The 23,826-nt window shown below is 40.4% G+C and overlaps 1 protein-coding gene and 1 long non-coding RNA gene across 2 annotated transcripts in view; one reads left to right on the top strand and one right to left on the bottom strand.

The window, feature by feature from the left end:
* CELF2 (CUGBP Elav-like family member 2) overlaps nucleotides 1–23,826 on the top strand; it is a 529,929-nt gene that overhangs the window by 6,929 nt on the left and 499,174 nt on the right. The window lies entirely within an intron of this gene.
* On the bottom strand, nucleotides 8,837–13,390 carry LOC309802589. The gene is made up of 3 exons (XR_014293839.1): nucleotides 13,327–13,390; nucleotides 11,808–11,897; nucleotides 8,837–8,907 (listed from the first exon to the last, which is right to left on the bottom strand). It is a non-coding gene; the product is annotated as an uncharacterized lncRNA (long non-coding RNA).

Genomic DNA, 23,826 nt, shown 5'->3' with positions numbered 1-23,826 from the left:
GTTTAAATAACTATTTGGAATGTGGGGGTTTTTTGTCAGGTATCACTGACATATAACATTATATTAGTTTCTGGTGTACAACATAATGATTCCCTGTTTGCGTAGATTGCAAAATGATCACCACAATAAATCTAGTAAACATCGATCACCAAACATAGTTACAAAATTTTTTTCTTATGGTGAGAATTTTTAAGATCTACTCTCTTAGTAGTTTTCAAATATGCAATACAGTATTATTAGCTATAGTCATCATGCTGTAATTTCATCCTCGTGACTTATACATTTTATAGCTGGAAGTTTGTACCTTTTGGCTCACTTCATCTATTTGGCCACCAAGCCCCCACCTCTGGCAACCACCAATCTGTTCTCTGCATCTATAAGCAGTTTGAGTTGTGGGCTGAGGTATTTGTTCTTTTAAGATTCTACATATGAGATAATACAGTATTTGTCTTTCTCTGTCTTATTTCACTGAGCATAATGCCCTCAGGGTCCATCCATGCTGTTGCAAATGGCAGGATTTTATTCTTCTTTCTGGCTGAGAATATTCCATTGTGTTTATATACCACATCTTCTTATCCATTCATCTACTGATGGATGCTTAGGTAGTTACCATGTCTTGGCTGTTGTAAATAAGGCTGTCATGACATGGGGGTGCATGTAACTTTTCCAGCTAGTGTTTTCATTTTCTTCAGATAAATACCTAGGAGTGGAATTGCCGGATCATGTGGTAGTTCTATTTTTTATTTTTTGAACAACCTCCATACTGTTCTCCATAGTGGCTGCACCAATTTACGTTCCCACCCACAGTGCACAACGATTCCCTTTTCTCCACACCCTCGCCAACACTTGTTATTTCTTGCCTTTTAAAAAATTGCCATTCTAACAGGTGTGGGATGATACTGCGTTGTGGGTTTGATTGGCATTTCCCTGATGATTAGTGATGTTGAGCACCTTTTTATGTACCTGTTGGCCATCTGTATGTCTTCTTTGGAAAACTGTCTTTTCAGATTCTCTGCCCACTTTTAGATTAGGTGAACTTCCTCAACACTGAGGCCCACTATGGTGGGTATTTAGGTGTTTATGAAATCTACACATTTGAATGACATAACAAATGTAGTTCTTTTACACAAAGATGGAAAGCGAGATTGGGTACTATTAAATGACAGTATGCCTAGGGAACCCAAGAATATTTGGATCCTGATGTAGATGACAGCCACCTCTCGTGTACAAGTTTCCAGAGGGCCTGAGGATAGAGGGACCAAGATGAGGCCCATCAGTTTCTCAACCAAGGATTTTAAAAACCATTTGTTTGGGAATCCTGGGGTTGAGAGAGGGGAGCTGGAACATTCTATGATACTTAGAGAGCCTCCCCTACTGCCAATTCTGCCAAACCCAAACCCTCATGGCCTGAGAGAAACAATGACAAACTGAAGCAAAAGCAATAGTTTATAATTAAATATAGCATTGGCTCAAAACCCCTATGTATATATTTACATAAACCTAATGAGTTGGGTTGGACTATGTAGAACACCCATTTTTTTTTCCCTGATGTAATCTAGCTTCTTCCATGTAACTTCTGCTCTGTTTCTCATTGAAACCGCAACTTTAGTTAGGAATGTTTCTGCTGCAGGTTAATCAAACACTGAATATTTCGTCTCCATTTTACAGGGGTCTAAACCAAGGGTTGGCAAATTTCTTTCGCAAAGGGCCAGTTAGTAAATACTTTTGGCTTTGCTGACAAACCATATGGTATCTGTTACAACTATTCAGCTTTACCATGGTAGCACAAAAACAGCCAGAGACAATATAGAAATGAATGGGCATGGCAGTATTCTGATAAAACTCTATTTACAAAAACAGGCGGTGGGTTGGATTTGGCCCACAGGCCAAAGTTTGCCAGTGGCCCATGTATGCTACACTGAGTTTTGGACCTTTCAGAGCCAAGGCAGCCTGCACAGCAGTAGGGAAATTAAACCAGAGAAAGCAGCAAGAGAGAGTATGTTTCCCCAAATGCTATGTGCTGAGCTGGCTTAAGCTGTGCTTGTCTTTCTTCCCTGGGAAGAAGAGAAAGTATATGAGGAGTGAGGGAGAGGTGGCTGAACTGTCTCAGACCCAGGGTCACGTTTTACTTTTGCTACATTGAGGCAAGAAGCAAAGCATCCTTTACCTTTAAAGGAAGGTCCAGCACTCTTACCCACCTGTCCTTTATAATGACCCGGAATCTCATCATCCAAAGGAACTCATCCCTTTGGGGAAGGGGGCCAGATGATGAAATGACACCAAGGAAGGGAAGAAAAGAAAAGAGGATCTTGAAAAACCTGCCCAACAAGGATTATAGGAATCTGGGGAAAGAAGGCAGCTGGGATAATTGATTGCCCAAAGCCCAAGAGAGTCAGTCAGAAAGTGACTTCTGGAGAAATCTAACATGACCCCTGGTGCCTTTGGTCTGTATCCACTGTTGCTGTCTTCATCACCACGGAATTATCCTCTTCTTTAGGATGTGGATATGCATTTTATTATTAAACAAAAGTAAAGCTGTCTTACACACTGAAGGCAGGTTGAATACATGCGTGATCATAGCAAGCAGAGAGATTTAGCATCTCATAGAAGCCCACGTTTCCTGCTTATGATGGATACCTCTTTGCCCCCACCATGATGGGCCATTCATCACAATCACTGCAGAACACACATAGCATTTTTCAAGAGATTTAGGATTAAGAACTGGCCCCAGGCCAAATGAAGTACCACAGCTTCCTCTAGCGTGGGAAGCCTCTTCAGAGAGATCAATCGGTTATAGCTTACTCTGAATTTAGATTAATATGATATGACATCCAGGAATTTATGTTTTAAGACTTACTTCCAGTTATGCAGCATGGGGAGTGGGGTGGGAGTGGGGACAGGAGTATTCAGGAATTAGAAGTTTGTTGAGGATTTCTGTGCCCCAGGGTTTCTGTCTAGAAGACCTGAGCCGGGAGCACTGGAGGGTGAATTGAGTCCCTTCCTGGTTCTGAGAGCTCTCTCCACTCTTGAATCTCACTTAATAAATTACCACTTCACAATAAATTGCCCTTAAATGACTAGATCGAAAGTGTCAGTTCCTCTTGGCAAAGAGCTAGAATTATACAAGAGAAGACCACTGGAGAGGGACGTGGTTTGAGGCAGAATTTCTTTCTTAAAGACTTTAATTACATTTATAACTTCTTCTCATTAGGCAGGAAACCCTCTTGAGTGCCGGCCCTGCCCGGGATCGAATCAGGCTCCCTCCCAGCACGTTGGCTTTGTCTTTCCTCCTCCCCGCCTCCCAACTGTCCCCTCCTGGAGCAGGAGGCAGATTTTACCTGTGGGCACCTGGCATTGGTGATGACAGACAGAAAGTGGCAGGAAGGAACAAGCGCTACGCAAGGCATCATTTGCTCAATTAATATTTCCGAAGGAAAGGAAGGGAGGGTCGTTATTTTCATTTTTGAAAGAGGGGTGAGTATGTTTGAGGAAAACAGTGCCTGAGAACTTGGATTTTTATCTAAAATTTAAAAACCAGTAACTGAGTTGGAGAGTAAAGCCCTTTTCCCTGCTTCCCAAACTAGTTTTTGCCTTTCTGTCTTCTCTCATGACAAAAGGCAGGTGGTAAAGGTGGTTTTCCATTTATTGAACATATCTTGAGCAGAGCTCTCAAAACAGAACTAGCATGTTGTGCTTTTGAATCCTGTTTTTAAGCTCTGTCTGCAATCAGGCAAAGCTCTCTGGAGGATAAAGCTATATTAAGCTTTAAATCTCTAGTTAATTTTTTTTTTTTTTTTGCGGTATGCGGGCCTCTCACTGCTGTGGCCTCTCCGGTTGCGGAGCACAGGCTCCGGACTCGCAGGCTCAGCGGCCATGGCTCACGGGCCCAGCCGCTCCGCGGCATGTGGGATCCTCCCGGACCGGGGCACGAACCCGTGTCCCCTGCATCGGCAGGCGGACTCTCAACCACTGCGCCACCAGGGAAGCCCTCTAGTTAATTTTTTGTTTGTTTGTTTCCATAAAATTGGTTTCCTTGTCTTTTGCTTTTTCTCTGCAGGTCACCATTCAGTAAATCAGCAGAATCACCAGTCCTCTCAATGAGCCCATTAGTTAGATGGGGATCAGAGAGAAATATTTTGCATATAAACTTCAAACACCATAAAGTAGAGAAAGAGAGAGAAAGAAGATTTGGAGCCCTTGACTCCAAGTTTCATAGCATGGGTATTTCGTCCTGGTAATTAGTTGAAGTCCCTTTTGATCATCATTTCTAATTTTTTGGCAATGTTTTTTCTTTATAAAGACTGTGAATGTTTTTTTAACTTGTCCTAACACCCTTCTCCCATGTAGATCTTTTACTTTCATTGACCCCTGCAACTGAATTTGATCTGAACTTTAACCTCCAAACTGTAAAATAAAAGTTTGAACCTAATCTTGAGGAGATAAATTTCTGCATTTGCCATTGGTAGGCACAATGGCTTTTGTTAATGAGAGTTCAGATGAGGAAAAAATAAACCCGTTCTAGAAGGTCGCGGAAAATGCCCTCATGTTTCACAAATCCATTGATTTACATTTTGATTTCTCTTTATATCTGATTTTTTCAAAAAAAATAATTGGAGACAAATGGTAATTTTGTGTTACAAGGTGATTCTGAGAGCTGCCTCTCTGTTTCTGACTTTAGATAAAACTCTGTTTTTAAAAGTATTTGCTGAAAACCTAATCTACCTGATTATAGCAATCAAGATGTTTCGAGTATATTGAGTGTATTTTGTAAATGCACAGTTTAATTATGACATTCTTTGTGTCCCTTTCCTATAATTATTTTTCTCTGCATTATGCACATACTGAATAGCCATCGAGCTGTCTGTAAGGGGAAAAATGAATAAGTGGAAAATTAAATGTCCAGTTAAGTAGCAACAAGCCTCCATGCAGATATGGAAAACAAGTCATATCTTAAAAATACGGTCCATTCTTCTGAAGAACCTTGGATAAACAAACTTAGTATGATGCTAATCATCTGGTACTAATTTGCTGCCTTGCTTTTCCATTAAACTCTCCCCAGGTGACTCCATATAACAATTGGGTTTAGTAGATTCCAGATTCAGGTAATGGATTAAAGTTAAGCAGATATTCTTTTAAAAAGACAGCATGTAACAATAGTCTGTACTAGAGTCTTCAATGTGAAAACCTCTAGTGGAGGAAAGATAAGCTCTGTTAATTGGCACTCTTCTGCCCTTCCTTAAGAAAGACAATTGGGAGTTGAAAAAGGAAATTGGAAGTCTGTAGGTCAGAGTTATGTGGCATCAGGAAATCAAACAGGCAACTTGGAAACTGGTTCTGGAAGTTTCTGGATGGTACACAACAAACATGGCAGGCGGTCGAGGAGGAGAGGTTGTATGAAGTGAATGGATGCTTGTCGTGAGTCAGAGCTGAAGAGAAGGAATAGACACATCTGTCTATATTAGGTTTTCTTTATCCTGAATTATGGGCATGAACACTGTTCTGGAGTGAGATCATGAGGTTGCTGAGCTTGCTCCACTCCTCAGCATTTCTTGTTCTCATTTGTTCCTGGGGCCTAACATGTAGGGGGAGAGAGGGCTTCAAAGCAAAATAGACCCGAGTTCAAATCCAGTCTGCCACTTAATAGCTTTGTGACCTTAGGTAGGTACTGACTCTCTGAGGTAGTATTACCCAAGCAAAGTTCATGTGCCCCACGCACAGTGAGGCCAAAGAAACCGAAATGTCAGAGTTTGGGGCAGAGAAATGTTTATTGCAGGGCCAAGCAAGGAAAACAGGTGGCTCATGTTCAAATACCCCAAACTCCCCAATGGTTTTGTGAGAATAGTTTTTATATGCAAATTTGGGGTGAGGGCTACAGGGTATGTGACTTTCTTCTGATTGGTTGGTGGTGACGTAGCAAGGTGGTGCTCCAGGAATCTTGTGCTCAGCCAGAAGTTGCCATCCTCCACCTGGGTGGAGGTTTTAGTTCTGCAGAAGAACTCAAAGATATTGTTATATATATTCCTTGAAGAGGAACCAGGACCCTGCCCCATGGTGCAGTGTTGTTTCTTGACTGCTCCTCCCTTGTTTCTGCATTCCCTCCCTTCCCTGATTAGCAACTGTTTGAATCTGCCCTTTGGAACTCAGAGAAGGTCAAGGAGGCTGAATGAAACCTATTTCCTACAAACAAGAAGCAGGGGACACAGAAAGAAAGGCTTTTGTGCCAGAAGGGCCCCACAGGGTCCTGCTCGGTTTCAGTAGCCTACCTTGAAGGTCTGCTGTTAAACTCACAGGTAATCTTTACAAAACCTCTGGCACCTAGTTCTCACTCACTCACTCAACTAACAAGCTAGTGTGCCTATGAATATCACTTATACAGAAAACCAGACACTTCTGATCTTTCTGGTATTTACTTAGGGGCAAAAAGAATTGCTTAGATAGCATCTGTTCTGAAATTATATTTTGAGACTGTTAGAAGAGAGCAAAATTTGCCACCCTAAAATGTATCTCTTTGGCACGCAAGATTGAGCTGAAAACAATCAAGGCCCAAGAGACTCGGGAAGAAACTTTGACCTTCCCCCTAACTGCCTAGAAGAATTTAGATGGAAGGTCTGTTCCCAGAATAGAGCTCTCACCAGAGTTATCTGCAAAGAATATGGGTGAGGTATGGTGGGGGAAACTCTGCAGGCTCTAGAGATCAGAGCCCACCCTGTGTCCCGTTTTCGGTGCAGGCCCAGCAAACATTTGTTTACCAAACATTTGCTTTTCCGTCTCCTTGTGAATTGCCTTCCTCCCCTTTGAAGTCTCAAAGCCCCACCCCCAACATCCTCTTTTGTCTTTAGCTAAAGATGGTATTTAAGGTGAGGGCTTGGGCCATTTTGGTGAGTTGCTCATTTTTCCTGGGTCTCTCTGGTGCATACATGTTATTAAACCTTTGTTTTATCTTCTCCTGTCAACCTGTCTTCATGTCAATTTAATTTTTAGCCCATCTGGAAGAACCTAGAAGGGTGGAGGAAAATTTCTTCCTCCCCAACAGTATCAAGCAAAATTCTAAGAGGCAATCATATGTCATTGGTTTTGTGTAAATAAGCATTCTTGAGACCTGTAGGAACGCGTTCAGTGACCCTCACCTCTGTTCTTCCAGAACGCAGCAGCCATGTTGCTGGCATGGGCGGACTGATTATCGGTACCAGGTGCCAAGAGCAGAGGACTCACACAGCCCCAGCTTCCCAACTGCTAAAGGTGTACATCCAGAAGGAAGGGTTTCTCCCTAGATGGCACCAAACTCAGGTTTGGCCATTTGCCATTTGAAAGCCAATACTCGAGAGACAGGTGATGATAGAAACGGAAAGATTGCTTTATTCAGCAGGCTGGCAACCTGGGGAGATGGTAGACTGGTGTCCAAAAGCCAACTCCAAAGATTCTGCTTGACCATGAAAGTGTTTAAAGAGACAATCATTTGGGGAGGGGGTCCGAGTCTTTATTATCTTTTACTGTGTGCAGACTTTATTTTGACTGGTTGGTGGTGAGGTGCTCCAGGAATCCTGTGCTTAGCTGGAAGTTACCATCTTCTCCCTGGGTGGGGGCCCTTGTTCCTACAGAAGAACTCAATGATATTATTATATATATTCCTTGAGGAGGAACTGGGACCCTGCCCCATGGCTGCACTGTTGTTCCTGACTACTCCTCCTTAGTTTCTGCATTTCCTCCCTTCCCTGATAAGCAACTGTTTGAATCTGCCCTTTCGAACTCAGGGAAAGTCAAGGGGGCTGAAAGAAACCTATTTCCTACAAACAAGAAATTTGTACCCAGAAAGGACTTGTACCCAGAGGGCCCCACAGGGTCCTGCTCCATTTCATAGAGATGAGGTTCAGCTTCCATTGAAGACATGATCATAGAAGATACTTACTTACAGAGGTAGCCTATTTCCTGGGGTCTGCAGAAGGTCCCAGCCTTCATGGAAGGCTTCTTCCATGTAGAGAGTTGAACTTCTTCTGAACCAGGGTCAGCTTGGCCTGCTGGGTAACTGTTTCCTGTGGTAGAGGTGTGCTTGGCTGATACTGTTAATACCATATCACCAGACAGACAAAACAGGAAGCATCCAGCACAGTCACATGGGAGGAGCCCAAATTTGGGCTACTTGTGATTGGGTTGTTTAAGTGGTTGCATAATCCCCGCTAAATCCTTGACCTCCCTAAGCTTCTGTATTCTCATCTATAAAATGGAGGTAAGACCCCTCCTATATACCTCTCCAGGCTGTTGGGTATTCACTTTATAATAGTACGAAGTATATTCAGAATTACTCCTGCTTTGACTTACTTTTGGTTCTATTTTAAATTTTATTTGGATTTTTAAAATTACATTAAAAGGAGAATGTGAGATACTTACGTTTATCAAAAGGGAACATTTTGTTTTGATCTGATTTGGTGCAGAGCGTGCATTCTCCAGTTCACACCCACTGTCCTTGGTCTCTTACTTGACTAGTTGACGCCACCTTTTCTGGGTCATTCCTGGACATATTTGAACTTGCACTTCTTCTTTATACCCACCCCCTTAACACTGCAAATTTACAAGTACCTATGCGTGGTGACTCCCAGTGTCAACTTCTCTCTTGAAAGTATTTTGTATATTCCACAACCCACCGGGGTATGCTATAGAAATCTAAAAAAGGAAAGTCTATACCTTATCCCTAACTGGATTCATTTGTCCAGCTCTATTCTCAACTTTAATCAACGACTTTATCCGTCTCACTGTTCTTTCACATTAGGAACCATGGGCTTATTTTTTATTCACTTAGTCTGTTGTTATTCAAATGTTTATTACCTAACACGTACCAGGTTTTCTGCTGGAGGAAGAGAATTCAGTGGTGAGAAGAAACAGACCTGGCCCCTGCCTCGTGGAGTTTAATGTCTAGTCAGAGAGGAAAACATGAATGAGATAACATGAAAATAAACACAAAATGGCGCTTGTGTGGATACAGAGATATGGAGAGCTATGAGAATTATATAGGGGTCTCTGACCTGGTTAGGGACATCAGGAAAGGCACTCCTATGGAGTACTTAAGGTGAGATCAGAACATGCTGTAGGACTTAACTAGCAGGAAAAGGTGCTAAGATACATTCTAGGCTACGTTGAGGGTTTTGTTCTTTCAACCTCAGAGTAGTGGAAACCCCTGAGATTTTTCAACAGAGACAGTGCCAGGAAGAGATTTACATTTCCAAAAGTTCAAAAGGAGAACAAGTATGGATGTGGGAAGAGCATTTTGGAGGCTGTTGGAGATGCTCAGGGCAGAGATGACAGTAGCTAGAGCTAAGACAATAGCAGTGGGAATGGAGATGAGTGGGCAAATTCAAATGAGATTTAGGAAGTAAAATCTAAGGATTTGGAGTGATCTTGCATATAAGGGTGAGGGAAGAAAAATATCAAGGATGACTTGTAGATTTGTGGCATGGTGGGGGTGTTTTACTGAAGTTGAATCTTGCAAGAGAACCAGATTTGTGGTTGGTTTTGGACAGCTTTGGTCCAACAGTGCCTCTAAGATACCTAAGAAGACATCTCAAGCAGTGAGTTGACCCTATGTATCTGGAATTCTAAGGAGACTAGTGGAGAGATCTATATATAATTCATTTGTGTAGAGGGGGTAATTGGATACATCTGTGATGGTTGAATGCCTATATGTGACATTGGCATGGAAGGAAAGAGGACCTAGGACCGAGGCTTGACAAATGCCAGTCATCAATGGCTTAGCTCCTGACCCCACCACACATCTTTAATTGTCATTAATTATTTCACTTTCTCCTCGGAAGCATCTCCTGAGGTAAGGTCCTTCTCAACTTCCTTAGTGCTTTGGCCATAAATGAGGTCTTCAGTCTTCCTTTCTAATGCTTTAGATTCTAGCAGGGCTCACTGCCACTTTCCTTCCTGACTCTGGAGCTTCTCACGGAGCTACTGTGGTTATCTTCTTAGACAAGTGTGATCTTGTTTCTCCCCTACTCAGAAACCTCAGGGGCTTCCTGTTCTCTCCCAGCACCCTGTTTTTATGTCTGCTGAGCAAGAATCACATTGTATTGTCACTACTTATTCCAAAATCTGTTTCCTTGCCGGCTGGGATGCAATAGACTTTCTGGTAGAGGGGACCAGACTTCACCCACATTTGCATCTCCAAAGCCTGGGAAAGCATTTGGCATCTAGGAAGCGTGCAGTGATGTGAACCCTGCTGCCATCCGACCTTCATTTCCTTCTGTACAAATGTAGATCCAGCTCTTTGCCACTTACCTGCCTCGGAGGCACGTTTTTCTACAAGGGAAGGAATCGCCTTACTTTAAGGAGAGGAGTTATATAAACAATGCTTAAAAGAAGTGCTAGGTTCCATATATATGTGTTAGCATACGGTATTAGGATAGGGAGGGTAGGAGGGAGGGAGACGCAAGAGGGAAGAGATATGGGGATATATGTATATGTATAACTGATTCACTTTGTTATAAAGCAGAAACTAACACACCATTGTAAAGCAATTATACTCCAATGAAGATGTTAAAAAAATTTTTTTTAAAAAGGAGTGCTAGGAACACATGCAATCATGTGTTTTGAAGTCAATAGGCAAAGTTGCTTTACTGGTTTAGGCATGACATTATTTTTACTCAAAATAAAATGCTCTAAAAACCCCATTGGAGGGCTTTCCTGGTGGCGCAGTGGTTGAGAGTCCGCCTGCCGATGCAGGGGACGCGGGTTCGTGCCCCGGTCCGGGAAGATCCCACATGCCACGGAGCGGCTGGGCCCGTGAGCCATGGCCTCTGAGCCTGTGCGTCTGGAGCTTGTGCTCCGCAACGGGAGAGGCCACAACAGTGAGAGGCCCACGTACCACAAAAAAAAAAACAAAAAACAAAACAAACAAACAAAAAAACATTGGATTACATTCCATAGATTAGTTATGTGTGTTCAGTGAGGAAAAGTTCAAACGTCCATTTGAAGAACCTCAGGGGAAAAAATGTCTCTTTAAGGAATTAACTACCTATACTTGTATGTAGACCTGATTTACTATTTTATTGTTTTTCTGCAAATGCAGGTTCTTTTCCTACTCTCTCTTCATATGAGAGAGAGAGAGAGGGAAAGAGAGAGAGAGAGAGGACATGTTTTTGAATAAGTTTGGAAACTGAGTCATTTGGAGTTAAGAAAATTAGATATTTACTTATTACAGATTTTTATTTTTCATCTTGATTGGAGAGCAACTGGCTGGCCCTAACAGCTTGCCTAGGATTGATGCATTCCAAAGAATCTACTTCTAATGAAAATTTCTGTACATTTCAAAGATTTTCACTTGTAAGGCAATGATGGATGCAGATAAATCCAAAATGAAATTTTTAGTAATTATTTACTTATTTTGATAAGAGCCTGGATACACTGGGCTCTTAAAAATAGGATGTTTTCTTGAGATGGAGCAAAAAGGTCATTAAAAATAACATATGTAATTCTATTCTTCTGTTGTTTCCTTGGGGAAAAAAAAATACCACAATCCAGAAAGCACTTTTTAAAGCTTTTTTTTTTTTGTCATAGAAACATAGAGAAAAAATATATAGGTATGACCTGTACCCTCTAGAGTTCTAGTTAAAAATAAATGTAGAATGAGCCTGTAGTTTAAATTACATATCATTAAGTCAAAATCCAATATCTGAGCCCTGTCTCCAAGCATTTTAGTTGCGCTAATTCTGCATTTACAGACTTTCCCAGCACAGTCTTATGGGTTGAGTGGGGAAGAGTAAGGATCAGAGCTCTTGCAGGGATGGAAATTGGTTATAGGACTATAATCCCACCTGGGTAATAGGAATGGGGAGTCGTGATCCATCTCATGCTTTGACCGTTCAGATCTAGATCTCTCTTCTCTGCGCCTAATGCTTTTTAGTCTATAAGCAAAAGAAATAAAGTGAGGGACTTAGTTAACTGAGCTGTGTATATATATATATGTGTGTGCGTGCGTGCGTGTGTGTGTATTTTCCTACAGACAAAAGAGTGGAGTGCCTGAGTGACGTTAAATGTATGTGAAAACCATCAAACAGTTTTATTCATTTGAAAATACTGAATGAAATGTGGTGGAGATCATAGAATTAATAATAAATCTTTTTCTAAGTATAGTATCAGCTGCCATTCGAATAATCATACACCAAGCCCTATCCTAAACATTTCACAGCTGTTCTCTCGTTTCATCCTTGCAACAACCCTATGAAGCCTAGGAAGCAGATATCATTACCATCCCCATTTTATTAATGAGAAAAACAAGGCACAAAACTTCCCCAAACTCATACCATTAGCGTGCACCCTTATTTCAGATCTTTTGACAAATGATGATAATTACATTAAGAAAAACATATTTTGATATAAATTAAATTATATATATTTATATATTTTTATGTATTAAATTACGTATAATTATATATAACTAGATAGCTAGATAGATATAGATACAGAGTATTACTAGAGGGATCTAGATCTAGATGTAGGTTTTATACAGAGAGAGGCGGGTAGCATCGAGGTCCACCACAGCTAAGAGGTAAAAGTTCATTTTCCTTTCAAATACTATTTTGAATTTGTTCCTCTTATACAAATAATCGCAGTTATTAAAGTTTAAAAGTAGAAAGCTAGCATATTAAAACCCATGTAAGAATTTTATTAAAACACTCTTTTATCACCTAAATAACAAGCTGTGTTATACAGGTCAAGCACACTCGGGAATGCTATTAATAGCATGCAATGGTTATTATTTATTTATGTATGTATTTGGATAGACAAGACAGAGTTTTCTAGAATTTTCCATCTGCCTCATCTCACAGTATTTGTGACCTCTCAGTCATATCCACAGCCCCCTCCCTCGAAGTTCAAACGCATATCTGGAACCTGAGATAGTCCCCCAAAACTCTGAAAAAGAATAAAAGTGAACTGAACTGGAGGTGTATTTGAAATCCCCGTCAAACCAGCTTGAGCACACACCTCAGATATTCCCGTTTCCTTAACCCCACGTGCCTTTGGGATCATAATTATGCACAGATCATAATTATGCACAGTGTCTAATTGGAGCATTAACACTCTTAATGTTAAGCCTTACTTTTTAATAAGAATGCCAGTGTAAACCCACTTAAAATAACTCCTTTTTAAAGCCATGTCAGAAATATTTAGTCTCTGTTGCCCAACAGACTGGGAGGGGACCTCAGCCATAGGAGGTCAGCTCAGATCTGTGCCTCTATGGTCAGGCTGCCAAAATCCATAAGAAAACGTTGAGAACAATGAATTGTAAGTTGAAAGTTTTAACGCTCATGGAAAGTTGTCTCCAGCACTCACCCACACCTCTTTTAGCCTCTGATTACAAGGGAAGAATCAGGGGAAGAGCCTGGCCTGGGCCACCTAATGGAAACATTTCATCAGGCGGTGACCTTTGCATGTGTCATTGTTTGTCCTCTCCGCTTTCTTGGGCATACTGTTTTAATAAGCGTTTGTAATTTTAATCTGCACAAGCATCTTAATAGTTTCCAAAGAGGCTCGGATACTCATTTGAGCTGTTTTACAATTGGAAATTGGCATTTATTTGGAGATGGCTCTAATAGGATCATTGGCTTCAACCTCCCTGGGGTTCCCCCTGTATGATTTCAGTGGGTCTCTTTCGGGAAAGATGCCAATGTTTGAAGCTTTCAACGGTGACAGGAAGATTTCTGCGTTCCTATAAAGTTTCATAGTGGTACAGTTAATATTTGCACATGTGTTTAAATATGCCTGGTATTTTTGCTTTGTGGCAGTAAATCCTTTATGAATTATGTCACCTATTTAGATATCGAGAGCATTTGTGTACCTTTCCACTAAGTCATTTGACATAACAACAAAGAACACAGAGGACATTTACCTAGCTAGAGATTTCATGTAAGTCACTCAATCTATCTAAGCTCCAGTTTCCTTATCTGTAAAATGGTAAACTTAGACCATATCATCTCTGATACCTGAAGCTCTGATTATATGATGCTTGTAAACCCATCTTCAGGTTATGAAGTAGGTTATTCATACAAAGATATTTTAGTAACGATAATATTATCTACCTCAAATGAGCCATTCTCAACACCAGGAGCCATACTCAGAACTTGAGGTACAGTCTCAAGTACAGTCTCTAATATTAAACCTTACAGATTCAGATTGAGGGGCCGTATAGGCAAACAGATGCCAAGGTCATCACACCATAAAAGGTTTGGTTTCTAATAAATTAAAACCTCTCATTTGAACACTTATTTATTATTAAAATAAAACAGCTTACTCCTACTTTCACTGAATAAATTTCATGCAGATGTTTCACTAATACTAATTGGATAGGGGAAAAAATCGGTAGTCTTTCCAGGGTACCCATTTATCTTGAGCTGGTCCTCCTTTGAGGAAGATGATTATTATTGACACTCGACAGGTAAGGAAACCAAAGAGCATGGAGGCTGTGTAACCTGCTCAGTTATTCATCCACCTGGGGCCAAGATGGACTTCACACTGAGAGGACTCATGTTCTCAGTGTTGTGACATTTAGCAAATAAAAATATAGGACATCCAGTTACATTTGAATTCCAGAGAGCATCAGATAATTTTTTAGTATTAGTATGTCACAAATGATGCATGGGACACACATATACAGAAAAAATTATTAGTCATTTATCTGAATTTCCATTTTAACTGGGTGTCCTGTATTTTGATTAGGCAGCCCTACCTAAGGACAGAATTCCGTGACAGAATCTGGGTCTCTATGCTTTGGTAGATGTATTGGGGATGAGCAGAAGACCCCATTGCTGAGAAGTTTGAAATCCAGATGATGAAACTGATAAAAGAAATAGAGTGAAAATCCACAAGGGCACCCGAGTAGCCTTAGGAAATAAAGGACTCTTGTTTTTTTCCTTCTTTTGGATTTTTATCTTTGAGATCTAGAATTTGCCCTGCTGTTGGCACAAGGGCAATTTGTGTAAAGTAATCAAGAGAAGCAGAGTTACAGAATTTCAGTCTTGGGAAGTGGATGGCTTTAGAATCCATAGATTCAGATCTCTTGTTTTATTGATGAGGACAAACTCTGCACAGTCAGTCACAGCTAGTGTGGACTAAAATAAAATGACCTAACACCCTTCCCGAGGACCTTCCAGGGAATGGCGAGCGAAGGAACATTCCAGGTGACATAGAACTAATCAGACAGGACTAAATAATCCTCTGGCTTCCCAAATTTTTAGTGTGATCAAACTATTTTTGTAGATAATTAAGTAGGGAATCCTACTATCCTGACCCATATCCCTGGACCATGTGGCATTTTCTTCTCTATTTTACAAACATTTTTATCTTCTCATGAACAGGTGCTACTGTCCACCCATGAGTGTTCAGAAGCTAAATACCTAAATAGTGGCTTATCCAGGGATTTTTGCCCTTCTTCCCTCATTTTACTAACCTGCTAAGAATTATTTCATAACTAACACTCCTCTCATTAATGCCTTTTTCTGAAGATAGGGAAAAAAGAAGAAAATAAATAGAATGTAAATCATTTATCTTTGCAATCTGACAACAGACCACTTTGGAAAAGCATTAAAGAATAAAAAATGTTTGAAGAAATAGCTAAACAGGGTTTATCCATTATTTTACTAATTTATCATGTCCTTGACCCTAGTACCAAGGATGATCTAGAATAGATGTGGATATGCTAGGCCTTCCTTTAGGTATGGAAGTTATTCATGTAATTACAGTAATTATTTACTTATTAAAACAGAATTGTTTAACAGTACTTTTAATTGCAAGTCAGTCTCTATTCCAGGAAACCTGCATCTTTGTTCCTACCTAATCATTGACAAGCCATAGACATTGATTGGATATATCACATTCTCTCTGAGACTCATTTTAAGATCTATAACATCCTTAGACTTCTAGAGAAGGTTCTTTCCAGAGATGACTTTCTATGAGTTAATGATTTTGAAATTTTGAGTGATTGTAATCAACTTGTGTACTAGAAGCATGGATAGATAGGTAGATAGGTAAGTAGATAGATAGATAGATAGATATAATTTTTTTAATCCTTAATCATTATATAGAATCTGGATTTAAATATCTTCCAGATTAATTTACCAGAAGTTAATCCAAGGGAATTGTTTTGTCAGACTTGTAGGTACAGCAGGCTTTGGGGTGTAAAGTATGAGGACTTGTTCAGGTACCTTTCCAAGGAAGGCTTTCAAAATGTACTTCTGCATCTCAGCCTTCACCAGCCAACATCCCCAGAGATAAGAAGCAAAAGGGAGACACCAAGGGGACTGGGACACAGGTGAAGGGCCCATGGTGACCTTGGCAGAGCTGAGGCGGTTGACTCTTGGCCCTGCAGAGGTTGATTTCTGTGGATGTGATACATCTGTTCTCATGGAGTCCCCCAACATTTTCAGTAGTTGGTTAATCGTTGGAACTGATGTAACAGCATTTTAAACATACAACTGCATTTTCTAAAATCCAGCAGGAACCACCTGTATCCATTGGCCAAGTTCTATTTGTTTCTCTCCAGCAACACTTGTGTGGTGTTCTATCATATTAATAGACTTCTTTGTCTGCCTTGCTTCAGTGTAGAAAGTTTATTGAACTAAAGTCAGTTGAGGGTCAAAATACAGAAATTTCTGTTGAGTTTTATAAGACCCCTTTCTTAACAATGCATGGGTGATGTACAATAATGAAAGTCTCTGCACTTGGATACATAAAAGCAATTGTTTAGCCTAGGCTGTGAAAAGATTTCCAAAGGGCAATACAAATTGTGGACTACTACAGCCGTGGATTAAAAAAAAAAAAGGTCAACAGGAAGTTATTGTAGAATTACAGTAATAATACAAACAGTATGTGTAGCAGATTGTTGGAATCTGCGTTACAATGTTATCATAGCTATGTTACAGCAATAGTCTTTACTTCAATGCCAGTCTGTTTCCTGAAAACTTAAAAGATATATATAACATAGTTCATGTAATGTGTCACTCCATAATGAAGCCAAGATTGACTCCTCATTTTATGGTATTCTTCCTTGGGTCCTTGAAGGACTTTTTTAGTTTAATAGCTTACAATCCACTTCCTTCTTTCCTTTTTACAGAACTTCCCACTCCTGACGCCCTGTGGGAAAAACTAAGGAAAGAAAATAAAAGGACTGTGGGAGAAAATCAGTAGAAAACAAGCCCTCTAAACCCAAGAGGCTTTCTTTTCTTTTTTTTTTTTTTCTTTTACATAGAGAATATTCACATAAAGAAAATAAGAGATTTACAATTCCCATAATTTGGCTAGAAGAAGCACACAAGTACATACTTCCTGTGTGTTAGTCATTTGGGGTTGCCTAGCTGCAAAACACAAATATATTGCAAAACTGTTTTTTCATCGCTATCATCCACATCTGTCAAGGAATCTACTCCCTTAATTTGTTTCTCAATGTGTTAAAAACAGTAGACGTCACCATATCAAATTCCAAATTTCTGATGACTCCAACCTTGTTTAACTCTACGTTTGATCCCCTATCTAGCTTCAATATTGGGCTCGTCTGAGGCTGCATGAGAGAAAATTGCCTAAAATAAACTAAAAGTACTAGAAATGGGCACTGGTGATATACAGGAAAAAAGAAACAAGTTCTTCCAGAAGCCAGTAGAACAAAGAAAGAAATGTTGTTCTATGCAGAGATGAATTAAATTCCCAATTGCAAATTTCAAGTATGTTAGCATTATTCTAGAACAAACTGCTCCAGTGTTGACTTCTGATGGTATAATGAGTATTCTGAGATACTTGAATATGATCCCAGATTCCCTGGTGTTTACATCCTGAGGGTTGGCTAAGGGTCATGGCTAACACAAAGGGTAGTAAAGGCACTTCTGGAACGGGGTTCACAGAGCCACTTCTGTCTTCCTGTGCCATGTGGTTGGCACAGGCCGATGTGCACAGCTCCCTGCAAAGGCCCTCAGCCCAAAGAGGTGATGCAGTACATCCTAAAGGGAGACGTTGAAAGAGAATGAGAATGTGATAAGCTTAGTTTTCTTGGTTGTTTCCTGTCCGCAGGATAGGGATATGGAGAAGCTCTTCATTCCACCATGTATAAGGGCACCCCTGATGTTGCACTTGAAGTCTGACATCTACCTGGGCAACCTGTCCTGTATCAGTCACCCCAAGAAAAGTTAGCACAGTGCCTGGCACATGGTGGGTATTTAATGAATATTTGCTGAGCGAGCAGCACTTGGGGGTGATTTGTACAAATGGGTTCAGCACAGGGATTCTAGAGCTACTGGCACATAGATGCGAATGTGCTTGGGGCCTCTTATAAGATCCCCAGACATGGGGATCACCCCTAGCACAAGAATCTTTGCAGAAACGAGGAAATAGTCAAGGTTCTTCTTTTGCAGTTTCTCCTTGGACCTCAACATCTTCTTCTTCTTTTTTTTTTATATTTATTCATTTGGCTGCATTGGGTCTTAGTTGCGGCACACGGGATCTTGTGGCGCGCAGGCTCTTCCTTGCAGCGTGCGGGCTTCTCTCTAGTTGTGGCTCACAGGCTCCAGAGCATGCGGGCTTAGTTGCCCTGCGGCACGTGGGACCTTAGTTCCCTGACCAGGGATCAAACCCGTGTCCCCTGCATTGGAAGGTAGATTCTTAACCGCTGAACCACCATGGAAGTTCTGGACCTCAACTTCTTGATGAATGCCATTTTAAGAGTAGAATAAAGCAGAGGGTAACCCTTTCTAGAGTAATTATAGCATTGTGATGGGCGTGTGGGTGAATCAGTTCAATAAAACATTTATGACCAATGAGCTGACTAAACATAGTATGATTCAAGATCAAGGACCCAACCTGATTTCAGTATCTTCTCCCTAGTTTCCTTGATTATAGTCTTAAAGTTACTTCTCTCCTCCCCGATGCCTTGTTTCTAAAGTGGAAATACCATAAATAAACAATCTCTGAAAACCTGCATTCAATGCCCTAAAATTGGAGGGAAAAGAAGGCGCAATTCAAATTTAGCCTGTCACTAAAAACAGTAAAAAATGAGATGCCTCGGTTATAAAAACTAGGTTTCTCAACTATCTGGGAATCACCCCAGGACACCATTTTGCAGTTCTGTATGTCAGGTGTATCAACTGGCAATTTTTGAAGTTTTTGAGCCTAATACACACACAGAAGGGTGTAAATGGATATTTTAAAATGTGAGTTCTATGAGGCAAAAGTTTTAGCAGACAGAAAAGAATGAAGTCCCTTCGTGCTTTGAGGATCTGTCCTCATGCATAAAACTTTTGTGTGATGCTTTATGTTTACAGTTTGTCTTTTCTCCCAAGAGCATTATGTCTTTTCAGAATTATGGCATGTAGCCTATTCTAATCAACCTCGTTAATGTAAATGAAGCAATAGCAGACATAATTCAAAACCACCAATAATTTCAAAGGGCATTTGTGCTTGATTTTGGAATGTACATGGTATTTTCCCTTACCAGTTGTGTTCATTAGACTGATGTTCAATTTGAACTCCTTTTCCAGAGCACACAGCAACCGACAGTATAAAGAAACTGCCAGGATATCTCCTAGGGCCAGGATGAGGCCAAACCAAAAGAAAGAACTCTCTGTAAATAAGCTAAGAAGTGGGTAATTAGAAGCAGGAAGCATTATCTCATTTATTTTCATACTGTCCCTTGAAACTAGGTAGGAATATAATCAAGGATTTTGAATCATGAAGATCAAGGGACACATAGGAACAGAGCTGTATTAGAAAGGCTGAGGGGTAGGTTGGGAGGTACAGGACCACCTGGCAGGTGCCATGCCCATGCCATGCAATGTGTGTTACCTGATTTTAATTCTTACAACAACATGAAGTTATTATCCTCATTTTACAGAGGATTCCAAGAACTGGAGAGGTTGATCAACATGCCAAGCACACACACCTAGGGAGTGGCAGGGCTAGGAGTTATACCCAATTTTTTACTTGACCCCCAAGCCTTTCCTCTTTCCATAGGAACCAAGAAGCTCACTGGACATCTTAAACATCACATGGAAGACAAAGATTTAGTTTTATGTGGATTCAAATAAAATTATAGCATTCATTAGCAGCACAAAAGGAAACCTAATATATTTATGGTGCAGATTCCTAATAGGCAGACTGTTCAGGATGCTTTTATCCTGCTTCCTCTCCAGAAGCCTTGTCTCCATGATTAGCCAATGTGTCTGCCCAGACTTGACGCCTTAGAATCACCTTTGTTCCTTCTCCTCTTTCGTCTCCAACTACATCAAATCAGTAACAAAATAGTGTCTCTCTTACCTTCTTAATGTCCCTCACATTTGCATTTCCCCACCCTTTGTTTCCCTTGTATAGGAGGCTGGAGTATAAGTCAAAGATGAGATGCCTGGTGTATTGCATCATCCTCCTGACTTTGCTTTGTATCTTGAAACTACATATACCTTGTAACAAGGTTCATTTTTAAATTCTTGAGTCCTTACCAGGCATCAGACCCTGAGGTTGTATGCCAGGGTAGGCAAAACAGGTGTAGCCCCATCCTTTTGGAACTTATGATCTAGTGGGGGAAATAAACAAAGATATGCAAACAAATTCATAATTATAAGACCATAGAGCTTTAAAGGATATAAATAGGGTGCTGGGATAGAGAACAGTGAGGAACCTACTTCAGTAACGTGGCCTGGGAAGACCTCTCTTAAGAGGTGATATCTAAGCTGAGATGGAGCTGATCTTGTAAAAGGTCAATGGTGAGATTGCCAGGAAAGTCAACAACAGGTGAAAAGTCCCAAGAAGTAAATGAACTTGTCTGGCTGCAGAATGACATGAGGTAGAAAAAGTGAGCATGCATCCAGTCCTACAAGGCCTTCTAGTTCATGTCAGAGAGTTTGTGTTTTTCTTCCATGTGAGATGGAGGCCATTGCCAATAAAGGTGGTTGTATGATGAGATTTATATTTTAGGTTCTGAAAGAAAATCAGGTGTGATTGAAGTGTAAAGAGCAAGGAAAAATGTGAAGCAAGGTGAGGCCAGAGGTGGAGATGGGGCAAGAACGTGCAGGGTGCATTAAATTGTTGGACTTTTATCCTCAGAGCCACAGGAAGCCACAAAAGTATTTTAAATAGAAGGTGACTTGAAAAGATTTGCTATGACAGAGAAAAAGGACAGAGGTAGATAAGAGAGGAAGGATAGACAGACCAGTTAGGAGGCTGCTTCGGGGGTTCATGCAAGAGATAACAATGGCTTAGACTAAGGCAGTGGAGAAAAGGGGACAAATTTAAGGTAATTAAACTTTAAAATTTGTATTTATTTTTAATATTTTTTTCTCTTGTAATCAGAGAACTTAAAGTAATATCTACCCTCTTAGCAAACTTTTTCCAACTTTACTGAGATTTAATTGTCATATAACATAGTGTAAGTTTAAGGTGTACCATGTGTTGATTTGATACAGTTTTATACTACAAAATGATTACCACTGTAGCTAGCTAACACCTGCATCATGTCACATAATTACCATTTCTTTTTTGTGGTGAGAACATTTAAGATCTACTCTCATAGCAACTTGCAAGCATATAATACAATATTATTAATTGTAATCACCGTGCTGTGCATTAGATCCCCAGAACTTACTCATCTTATAACCAGATAGTATTGTTACATATGGGCCCTATATTGTGCAGTAAATCTCCGTCATCTTGCATAACTGAAACTTTGTACCTTTTGACTGATACCTCCCCCCCCACCCCCCGCCCCTGGTAACCATCATTCTACTCTCCTGTTCTATTATTTTAACTATTTTAGATTCCACATGTAAGTGGGATCATGCAGTATTTGTCTTTCTGTATCTGGTTTATTTCACTTAACATAATACCTTCTGGGTCCCTTACGATTGTGCAAGAAATGGCAGGATTTCCTTCCTTTTTAAATTGAAGTCTAGTTGATTTACAATGTTGTGTCAGTTTCAGGTGTACAGCAAAGTGATTAGGTTCTTTTTTTTCAGATTTTTTTTTCTGTTATAGATTATTACAAGATATTGAATATAGTTCCTTGTGCTATATAGCAGGACCTTGTTGTTAATCTATTTATATATATATACAGTAGTGTGTATGTGTTAATCCCAAACTCCTAATTTATCCCTCCCCACCTTTCCCCTTTGGTAACCATAAGTTTGTTTTCTATGTCTGTGAGTCTATTTCTGTTTTGTAAATAAGTTCACTTGTATCATTCTTTTAGATTCCACATATAAGTGATATCATATGATATTTCTCTGTCTGACTTACTACACTTAGTAGGATAATATCTGGGTCCATCAATGTTGCTGCAAATGGCATTATTTCATTCTTTTTCATGGCTGAGCAGTACTACACCTTCTGTATCCATTCATCTGTCGATGGACATTTAAGTTGCTTCCATGTTATGGCTATTGTAAATAGCGCTGCTGTGAACGTTTGGGTGCAGGTATCTTTTCAAATTAGAGTTTTTGTCTTTTCTGGATATATGTCCAGGAGTGGGATTGCTGGATCAAATGGCAACTCTATTTTTAGTTTTTTCAGGAAGTGCTGTACTGTGCTCCACAGTGGCTGTATCAATTTACATTCCCACCAGCAGTGTAGGAGGGTTCCCTTTTCTCCACACCCTCTCCAGCATTTATGATTGTAGACTTCTGACCAGTGTGAGGTAGTACCTCATCATCATTTTGATTTGCCTTTCTCAGTTAGTGCTGTTGAGCATCTTTTCATGTGCCTGTCGGCCATCTGTATCTCTTCTTTGAAGAAATGTCTCTTAGGACTTCCTTCTTTTTTAAGGCTTAATAATATTCCATTGTATGCATACACCACATTTTCTTTAAGGTAATTTTAAAAAGTAAAATGGACAGAACCAGCTAATGGGTTGGATGGGGCAGGGAGAGGAGGAGGTGAGGAAAAGGGTAGAATCAAGGATGACCTCTAGGTTTCTGTACAGAATTAAGAACAGGATAGTGCTGTTTATGAAGATGTGAAAAACTGGGGCATGATTTGAGGAGGATGCATGGAAGATCAAGAGAACAACTTTGGACATGTTAAATTTGAGGTAGCTCTTACATAACTCAGGCATCCACACAGACGTGTCATCTATACAGTGGTATTCATAAGAGTGGAACTCAAAGAAGAATTCTGGGCTAGAGATATAGATTGTGAAAGAAAAATCAAGCAGAAGTAAATAAACCAAGCCATGGGAATGCATGGGGTCAAGTAAGGTGAGCCTACAGAGAAAGAAGAAAAGGGAGAGAGAGGTAACTGGAAGAGCCCCATCACTTAGAGGTTGGATAGAGAACGAAGAACCAGCAGAGGAAAGTAGCCAGAGAGACAAGGAGAAAATCAGGAAAGGGTGGAGGTCCAGAAACTGATAGAACACATTGTTTCAAGGGGGAGTAATCAATACCAGAGTTAAATGCTGCTGAGAAACTAGAGCTGAAACTAGCAGTGTGACCATTAGATGTGACAGCTCTGAGGCAGATAATGCCCAGGGGAGTGGTGGCTGGGAGAAGCCGTTCGGGGGTGGACTGAAATGGGGGGAGAGGACAGAAACACAATGTGTGCAGGCAAAGCACTGCTTAAAATCCGTATTTAATTCTGTTACTTCTTTAGTGAGAAACTTTGCATGGCTCCCTACGTACTGCCTGTAACATAAACCCCACATTTTCTAGCCTCTTTGCCAACTTGTCTTCCATCTGAATACTCCTTTCTGGTCAAATTGAACTAATCCTATTACTTTTTTTCCTCTCCACCTCTGCCCACATATATTCCTTCGCCAGGAATTCCCTGCTCACTTCTTTGTGTCCCAGCTCCTACATGGAGGTTTTCATGATT

This window comes from Mesoplodon mirus (genome assembly GCF_964341445.2).
Source record: "Mesoplodon mirus genome assembly, chromosome: 4".
Classification (NCBI taxonomy): Eukaryota; Metazoa; Chordata; class Mammalia; order Artiodactyla; family Ziphiidae; genus Mesoplodon; species Mesoplodon mirus.
The sequence above is the reverse complement of the archived record's forward strand: the minus strand, read 5'-3'. Positions and strand labels throughout refer to the sequence as shown.